Source organism: Schistocerca piceifrons, chromosome 3, assembly GCF_021461385.2.
Source record: "Schistocerca piceifrons isolate TAMUIC-IGC-003096 chromosome 3, iqSchPice1.1, whole genome shotgun sequence".
Taxonomy (NCBI): domain Eukaryota; kingdom Metazoa; phylum Arthropoda; class Insecta; order Orthoptera; family Acrididae; genus Schistocerca; species Schistocerca piceifrons.
Window position 1 is genome coordinate 179,723,593 of NC_060140.1, and position 9,502 is coordinate 179,733,094.

Consider the following 9,502-nt stretch of genomic DNA (forward strand, 5'->3'; position numbering starts at 1 on the left):
CCGAGTAGGCAGGATTCAAAATGGTTCAAATGGCTCTAAGCACTATGGGACTTAACATCTGACGTCATCAGTCCTGTAGACTTAAAACTACTTAAACCTAACAGGACATCACATACATCCATGCCCGAGGCAGGATTCGAACCTGCGACCGTAGCAGCAGCGCGGATCCAATCTGAAGCTCCTAGAACCGCTCGGCCACAGCGGCCGGCAGGCAGGATTCCTAAACAGAAAAAGAACATAAATTGAGCTTTTTTTCAGAATGAGATTTTCACGCTGCAGCGGAGTGTGCGCTGATATGAAACTTCCTGGCAGATTAAAACTGTGTGCCCGACCGAGACTCGAACTCGGGACCTTTGCCTTTCGCGGGCAAGTGCTCTACCATCTTTTTTTTTTTTTTTTTTTTTTTTTTTAAATCTCATTTTGTTCTATTTTGTTCGTTGTATGTGATCGGGGCGGACGTCTCATGACACCTGTTGAAGTTGTTCGTTGAACCGTTCACTCAGTTTTTTTTTATTACAGAGGGTAGCTAAACCCTTTGACCGAACACGCTGAGCTACCGTGCCGGCGTCCATCTGAGCTACCGAAGCACGACTCACGCCCGGTACTCGCAGCTTTACTTCTGCCAGTATCCCGTCTCCTACCTTCCAAACTTTACAGAAGCTCTCCTGCGAACCTTGCAGAACTAGCACTCCTGAAAGAAAGGGTATTGCGGAGACATGGCTTAGCCACAGCCTGAGGGATGTTTCCAGAATGAGATTTTCACTCTGCAGCGGAGTGTGCGCTGATATGAAACTTCCTGGCAGATTAAAACTGTGTGCCCGACCGAGACTCGAACTCGGGACCTTTGCCTTTCGCGGGCAGTTTTAATCTGCCAGGAAGTTTCATATCAGCGCACACTCCGCTGCAGAGTGAAAATCTCATTCTGGAAACATCCCCCAGGCCGCGGCTAAGCCATCTCTCCGCAATATCCTTTCTTTCAGGAGTGCTAGTTCTGCAAGGTTCGCAGGAGAGCTTCTGTAAATTTTGGAAGGTAGGAGACGAGATACTGGCAGAAGTAAAGCTGTGAGTACCGGGCGTGAGTCGTGCTTCGGTAGCTCAGATGGTAGAGCACTTGCCCGCGAAAGGCAAAGGTCCCGAGTTCGAGTCTCGGTCGGGCACACAGTTTTAATCTGCCAGGAAGTTTGAGTGTTTTTCCTTTTCTCTTTCATGCCTGGAAACGGCTTACTCACCATTACGGGTCCCTTTTCTCATGTACTCTGTCGTTTACATTCTGTATTAGGGAGTGCTTGTTGACATAAGGATGACTCCTAGTGTAGATAGTCACATGGTCGCTGACTACATTGCCCAGCAATGGCATTCGCCGCTATCTGCAACGAGGTAGCGGATGACGGAAGTTTTCCTACCTCGACGATCTTCTGACATATCCTGTAGGAGGCAGCAATGCTATATGCTTGAAGACTTCATAACCAGAAGCCTACGAAATATGCACTAAGGACAAAAAAATTAGTCGCCTCAAATTCCTTTGGGAAGGTCATGTCAGGCTAAAGCCACTCAATGATGATTACATCCCGCAGGGTTACCACATTTCCGGCGATCACTTCGTTTCACCGGCTGCTGCAAATAGTCTCAGTCCTATGAGGTCAAGATCGGGTGTCACTTGCGCTGTTTCACCACTATTATTGCCTTTTCAGACGCATTTTTAGTTTTTTATTCGTAAGCATTTCAGTCAAGTTGCTCACAGATGAACTAGAGTTATGAAATCAAATTAATAGTGCCGAATTTATCAGTTTGTTTTAATAGGAATTTTTAATCTCATTATAGGTGAGAGCGATACGATTTGTCCTCCTGAAAAGCGAGGTTACTTCATTGAATTATCCTCACTAAAGTGACTTACCAGTGACCGGACTGAAATGGTGTCTTCTTCTGAAATGCACATAGGATTCCGGGTAGTTTCTGCTCTCACTACGTGCAGTTCCAGAATTCTGTCTTCCAACTCACTATTGTCCGATTAATGCGCGCCTGCAACAGCTCGCAGATAGAACCTACAGACAAAGTAACACGTATGGAGCATTCGCGAAGCTGCAGGGAGATGTAGAGATATAATTATAGAATTGAGGAAAACTCAACAGTGCATTTTCAAGGTACAGCCTTTGGGTATAGCAGCCACACACGTGTCTGCTAATGTTTAAATGTGTAGTTCACCCTCGCCATCTTTCTTGTTCTTCTTTTTCAACATCGCTATGAGACGCAGTCATAAAGTTTTAATTATCACTTGTTTATTTGCAGGTACATGTCTACAGTTACGGTACACATTAAAAGCTCCACACCATGGTACCACAGCACACAGCTAGAGTAGCCAAAACAAAATGCCACAGCCAACTGAAAAAATTGAGTACTGTGCGGCAATCCGTTTCCGGTAGTAGCGCAAGTCTTACAGTTTTATCAAATAAAATCTTTTTCATCTACTGCCTACCTCTTATGGATTTTGATGGTCATTGTAGCTAAATAAGTTTCGCTTGTTCGAAAATGTTCATGACTCGTGTGCGAAGTCCACGTCCATAAGTTTCCGAGCCAAGATGTTCTTCTTACTCGTCCTCTTTCACACGGTATCTTTCCTTGAGAGTGTTCTGCTGCAGTTTATTCTTGTTTCCCTTTCTCAGTAAATGGTCGAGATGCTGCTGTTTTCTGCATTTTACTGTGTTTAGGACTTCTTGTTTCATTCTGCAGAGAACGTCTGTCCATGGCGCACCTAGCTTTCTCGTGTACAGCCACATCGCAAATGCATAAAGTCGTTTGACCATCGTCTCTGTCAAAGTCCAGGTCTCAGCCCCATATAAAATGATGGGAAATATGTAGCAACGCAGAAATCTTTAACTTTTCTTCGACTGAGGGCTCTTGAAGACATTAGTCATTTTAAAATACACGGCTCTGACTTTCTCGATACAGACTTCCATTTCTTGCGAATTATCACACTGGTTTTAATGTCCGTTCCCAGATGTGTGTATTTGTTTACTTGTTTAATCAGTTTGCCATTAATGTTTAAATGACTGTTTGGTATAAGCTTCGTGTTGATAACCATTAATTTTGTTTTACTTATGTTGATTTCTAGGCCTAAACGCCCACTATTTTCGTTGATTCGTTGTACGAGGTGCTGAAGACTATTTAAGCTGTCAGCCAATATTGCATATCATCAGCGCAGCGGATATTGTTCAGCGTCTCTCAATTCAAGACGATTCCTTCTTCGTCATTTTCAAGGGGTTCTTAGTGGATGTATTCCGAACAAAGACTGAATCTCAGTGGTGACTAAATACAGTTTGTCTCATTCCTCAGAATATCTTTAATATGTCGGATATCTCTTTTTCTATTTTCACAGTAGCATATAAATTCCAGTATAGATTAATTGTGATCCGGAGGTCTTTGTCATCTGTCCAATTATCTTCGTTTGTTCTTCGGCCATCTTGTAAAGTTGTAGTCTATAAAAATAAATAATGATATATGGCCTGACGCAGCTAAAACATTTCCGTTCCCGCCGAAAACGAAAACCCCACAATACCCATCTTTATTTACCTCAAATAAATAAAAAATTACCTGTGTAATTTCGTTTTCTCGTGGTGGTATTTAAAACCTTATGACTATCCTTGTAGAATATCTTGATACTGGTAAACTAAATTTTAAGAACTTTTTCTCCCGAAAGTAAAATAACAGACACTCCCGCTGTCCCAAACCGCTTATGACACTATGGAGAGTTAAGACGAGATACGTCATTTTCCTTTCATGTGCCTGTTTGTACGGGAGAGTACCTCTAGTCTCCGCCTTCCCGCACTGTTTCTACGTGGATTTCACAACTGAGATAACGCGTGTGACGGACTACCAGGAGATTAATAACGGCAGGGGAGGGGAGGCTTAAAGACAAGCTGATACGAAGTAACGACCACGATTTCCATCCTCTGGTACTTCAAGCGAAGAAAAATGGCGTCCCCGTCTTCCCCTTCTTTCTTTCTTCACAGCATCTTACAAGCCGTGAAAAAATGAAATCTACAATTTCCTACTGTTCCTAGCGACAATTTTTCACACCCAAAAGCCAAACTCCTTTGCATTTTTTATTTTTTTCACACTCTGCATAAACGAAGCTACTTCATTTTTACAATCAGAAAATAAAATGTTGAACGTAGTAATAAATCAAACCTTTTCTGGAAGAGGAGTGTAGAGAGGAATGCCGAAACAGGGAAAAAATAGAAGTCGAACTCGCTGGTCTTTGTGACTGGTACTGGAACCATCTTCTTCGCAAACTTTCCACTTTCTCATTTATCAAGTAAATATCTGTTCTACATTTGCATACACTGTTTGCAAGCCGAAGAGTAGCTCGTCACAGTGTTAGTGATTTTCTGTAGTATTTCATTCGTATATCGATAAAGGGGAAAATGTCCACAGAATGAAAAAGAACTCCACCGCCAAAATTTCGTTGGTCAGGAATATTTTCTGAGTAATTTGGTAGAAGCGACTTGTGGGCTCCGGTGGCTCATTACAGAGCAATAACGTAATTATAATTTTTCGGTTTGTTGTCAGAGTTACCCTTGCTTCTGTGAAATCGTGTAACATAGAATCACCAAAAGTACTGTGATGTTGCCGTCGCTGCGGAAACAGCTGAGCCTAGCGTCTTTGTGATGCTCTTCCGTTGAGTGAATCCATATAGGAGTTAACGCGGGGGGGGGGGGGGGGGGGGGGGGGTGAATATGCTAAATGGGAAAAAATACTGCAGGAAACGATCTCTAGGTTTCAGTGACTGAAAGCACACGAGAACAAGCTTGGCAAGTGGGAATGTTTTGTCTGCACTAGTGGTTTGTCTCCACACTCAGGAAGGCAGTAATGTTGTCCATGACAGCGACGCGCTCACAGATTGGTAGTAGGGGGCTTCTGCGTCACTACTGTTACCGACTCACTACGGTGTGGACGAGTGTAGTGTAGCGCGGCGTCGGGAGACGATGGGACGGTATACTAACCAGTAGGCAAGTGGCTATCGGCAAGCGGCAGCACTGTATTCAAGAAAAACGCGTTCGAAAGTCTTTTTTGCATGCTTTTCTTGGACATCTCGAAAACAGTGGTCTCCAGCGAAAACGTATCCTGACACAAAATTTGACTACATTGAATTTCCTGTAGAAAGATACTGCCCATTTCTCCGCTTAGCGACCGGAGAGAATGTGAAAATCTCGCGCGTGGTTCTTCAAGGCGTTGCGGGTTGCATAAAACCCATAGGTAAGGGCAGCCGAATTATCGTGTAGTTGACACTGCGTTTGCTGACCGGGCAGCAGTGAGAACCACCGACCATTGTCTACAAGGAACCACACGGAGGAAATGATACAGCATTTATTTCATATATTTTCCTAAATTTTATTTGATCTTCTCTTTTCATGCCTTTCATAATAAAATTAATAAATCCAATGGTGTATACACCCAGTCTGAAGCGACAAGTGACAATCTGTACCGAGACCGGCATTCGAACCTGGGTTTCTATCCCACTAGGCAGGTACGCTAACCACTACGCCACCCTGGCACAACGGCTTTGTACAATTGCACGGATGATAATAGCACGCCTCCCTCCACAATCCAAATACACATTCACGCCTCAGCCACTTGGTATTCCCCCTAAACTCGAAAAGCATTGTAGAGGCTCCCCAACTGTATTGGAATTGAAATTCAGCAAAGAACGAGGAGGGATCCCCTATCTGTTGAACAACACATTTTCAGTTGGTTAAAGAACCTCTGCCTGGGTTTCAGGCAGGATCCCCCGTTTCGTTAGATACTAAAGTGGTATACAATACAGTTGTAGAATCTTTACAGTGCTCTTCGAGTTTAGGGTAAGTACCAAGTGGGCTGAGGTGTGAATGGGAATTTGGATTGAGGAGAGAGGTATGCTAGGTACACAGTGCTATCGTGCCAGGGTAGCGTAATGGTTAGCGCATCTGCCTAATGAGCAGGATACCTAGGTTCGAATCCTGGCCTTCGTACAAATTTTCATACGTCGCTACATACACTGAAGAGCCAAAGAAAATGGTACACCTGCCTAATATCGTGTAGGGCCCCCGTGAGCACGCAGAAGTGCCGCAACACGACGAGGCATGGACTCGACTAATGTCTGAAGTAGTGTTGGAGGGAATTGACAGCATGACTCATGCAGGACTGTCCATAAATCCGTAAAACTAAGAGGGGGTTGAGATCTCTTCTGAACAGCAAGTTGCAAGGCATCAATACTGTTCATGTCTGGGGAATTTGGTCGTCATCGGAAGCGTTTAAACTCAGAAGAGTGTTCGTGGAACCACTCTAGCTGCCCTGGACGTGTGGAAAGTCGCACTTCAAATGGCTCTGAGTACTATGGGACTTAACAGTTGAGGTCATCAGTCCCCTAGACTTAGAATTAAGTAAACCTAACTAACCTATGGACATAACACACATCCATGCCCGAGGCAGGATTCAAACCTACGACCGTAGCAGCCGCGTGGTTCCGGACTGAAGCGCCTAGAACGGCTCGGCCACAGCGGTCGACGGAGTGTCGCATTGTCCTGCTGGAATTCTCCAGATCCGTAGGAATGCACAATGGACATAAATGGATGCATGTGATCAGACAGGATGCTTGAGTACGTGTCACCTGTCAGCGTCGTATCTAGACGTATCATGGGTCCCATATCAGTCCCACTGCACACGCCATACACCATTACAGAGCCTCCACCATTACATGCAGCGTACACGGATTGATAAGGTTGTTTCCGTCCTCGTACACGTCCATCAGCTCGATACAATTTGAAACGAGACTCGTTCGACCGCGCAACATGTTTCCACTCATGAAGAGTCCGATGTAGGTGTTGACGGGTCCAGCCGAGGAGCAAAGCTTTGTGTCGTGCAGTCATTATGGGTACAAGAAATGGCCTTCGGTTCCGAAAGCCGATATCGAAGATGTTTCGTTGAATGGTTTGCACGCTGACACTTGTTGATGGCCCGCAACTTAAATCTGCAGGATTTTGTGGAAGGGTTGGACTTCTATCACGTTGAACGATTCTCTTCAGTCGTCGTTGGTCTCGTTCAAATGGGTCAAATGGCTCTGAGTACTATGGGACTTAACTTCTAAGGTCATCAGTCCCCTAGAACTTAGAACTACTTAAACCTAACTAACCTAAGGACATCACACACATACATGCCCGAGGCAGGATTCGGACCTGCGACCGTAGCGGTCGCGCGGTTCCAGACTGTGTTGGACTCGTTCTTTAGGATCTTTTTCCGGCTGCAGCAATATCGGAGATCTGATGTTTTACCTGATTCCCGATATTCACGGTACACTCGTGAAATGGTCGTAGGGGAAAATCCCCACTTCATCGCTACCTCTGAGATGCAGTGTTCCATCGCTCGTTCGCCACCTATAGCACCACGTTCAAACTCACTTAAATCGTGATAAACTGCCATTGTAGCCGATCTAACAACTGCGCCAGACACTTGTTGTCTTATAAAGGTGTTGCCGACCGCAGCGCCGTAGTCCACCTGTTTACATATCTCTGTATTTGAATACCATGCGTGTACCAGTTTCGCCGGCCGCGGTGGTCTCGCGGTTAAGGCGCTCAGTCCGTAACCGCGCGACTGCTACGGTCGCAGGTTCGAATCCTGCCTCGGGTATGGATGTGTGTGACGTCCTTAGGTTAGTTAGGTTTAAGTAGTTCTAGGTTCTAGGGGACTGGTGACCACAGAAGTTAAGTCCCAGAGTGCTCAGAGCCATTTGAACCATTTTTTTGTACCAGTTTCTGTGGCCCTTCAGTGTAGATACATCATAGATAACTGAGACGTGAAAAGGCCTCTGGAACCATGTTGTTTCATTTAATAAATACAATGTATTAAGCATTATTTCGGTTTATTTGCAGTGTAAGTAACGTAAAAATTGAAATCCCAGGTCATTCTTATATCTCATCCAAAGCTAATCAGCCGGAAGTTTCGCGAAACAGTCCCTCAAGTACTCCTCAATGGTACCCAACTACCATGCCAACAAAGAATAAAAGGCCTTGGAATAATCTTGGATGAACACCTAAACTGGGAAGAACAAACAGTCACAGCTTGCCGGAAATCGCTCTCCTCCCTACATGCAATCCAAAACAACACATGTTAAACAAAAATTAGTTCAAACACTAGTCTTGCCTAATCTTTACTACTGTGATGTAGTTCAACACGGCACAAATAGTGAAAATTCGAGATGCCTCGAGCTAGTGATGAATGCTTGCGTTAGATACGTATGCAATATACGGTTGTATGATCATATCAGTCCTTCATACTCCCAGCTAGCTTGGATACCCCCACATAAGGCACGCGATCTCCACACGATGTGCTTACTTCATCGATGTCTTAGCCACTGGTGCCCCCAATACTTATCTTCTCACATTAAACACCTATCATCATTCCACAACCGCAATACCAGATCGGATACGTCTAGCGTCTTGGCTGTACCTTTACATAACACAAAATCTTTCTCCGTGTCAGTCTCCATCTCAGACATTCGGCTATGGAACGCGCTCCCCTGTGATCTGTGTCTTATCCAGAACCACTCAACATTCAAGAGGGAAATCAAAACTTACATATTAGGGACGGTATAGCCACCATTGTTGTGCCCCTCTCATCTCTTTCTTTCTCCTCTCCATCATAGCTTCTAATTTTACCATTCTATTTCTCTTGCTCTAACCTAGTTACCTCTTCTATATCTCTCTCACCCCATTCTATCGCCTTATGTATCTGCTCGATGTGAATAACTCACAAGCTGCAAGAACATAACGAGAAAATTCCCAACTAACAATAGGACTGACATTCATAAAAGAAAAATGTTTACTTTCATATACATAGTCATTACTATTATTATTGTTATTCTTGATTGTTATAATTATTTTTTGATTGTTTTAATTATCCTTGTACTACTGTTATAATCTCTATTTTTTTCTTTAACATTAATACCGTATAACACGTGGTATGTCCATAATGTTGTGTACAAACTGAAATTCGTTCAATCCGAGTATGCCTGGTTAGGTGTAAGAGAGGGCCTGAAGGCCCTAATCTTGCCAGGTAAAATAAATGCATAAATAAATAAATAAATAAGTAAAAGGCAAACGAAGTTGCCGCCTAGGGACTCGATCCCACGGCAATCGTATCACGTTCTGTACTCTTCCCGTTGCGCGAATCGCTGCGTATGGAAACAGAAATGGCTCACGTCGCGCACGACCCGCGCAAAAAATGCGTTCTTTTCTAAACGCTTGGGCATCTGGAGCTCCGCCTCTGCCACTTTGATTTCCGGCGAAGCCCTGCAGATGCCATAAATCTGGCCGAAGTCGATGATGACGAGTAGGCGTGGTCTTCTGGAAAGATTTGTATTTCTGGAAATACATTTGGTGTTGCAAGTATTCTTCGTTAACCCACCGACCCATACTGTTCTACTGTTTCTTTCTCTTGTATCAGATTTTGAGTTTCCTTCAAATTGCTTTTT

The 9,502-nt window shown here is 44.2% G+C and overlaps 1 non-coding gene across 1 annotated transcript; it reads left to right on the forward strand.

Moving 5' to 3' along the window:
* The first annotated feature begins 5,933 nt into the window (after positions 1-5,933).
* Trnai-aau lies at positions 5,934-6,005 on the forward strand. The gene has a single exon. It is a non-coding gene; the product is annotated as a tRNA-Ile (tRNA).
* Positions 6,006-9,502: the final 3,497 nt, after the last annotated feature.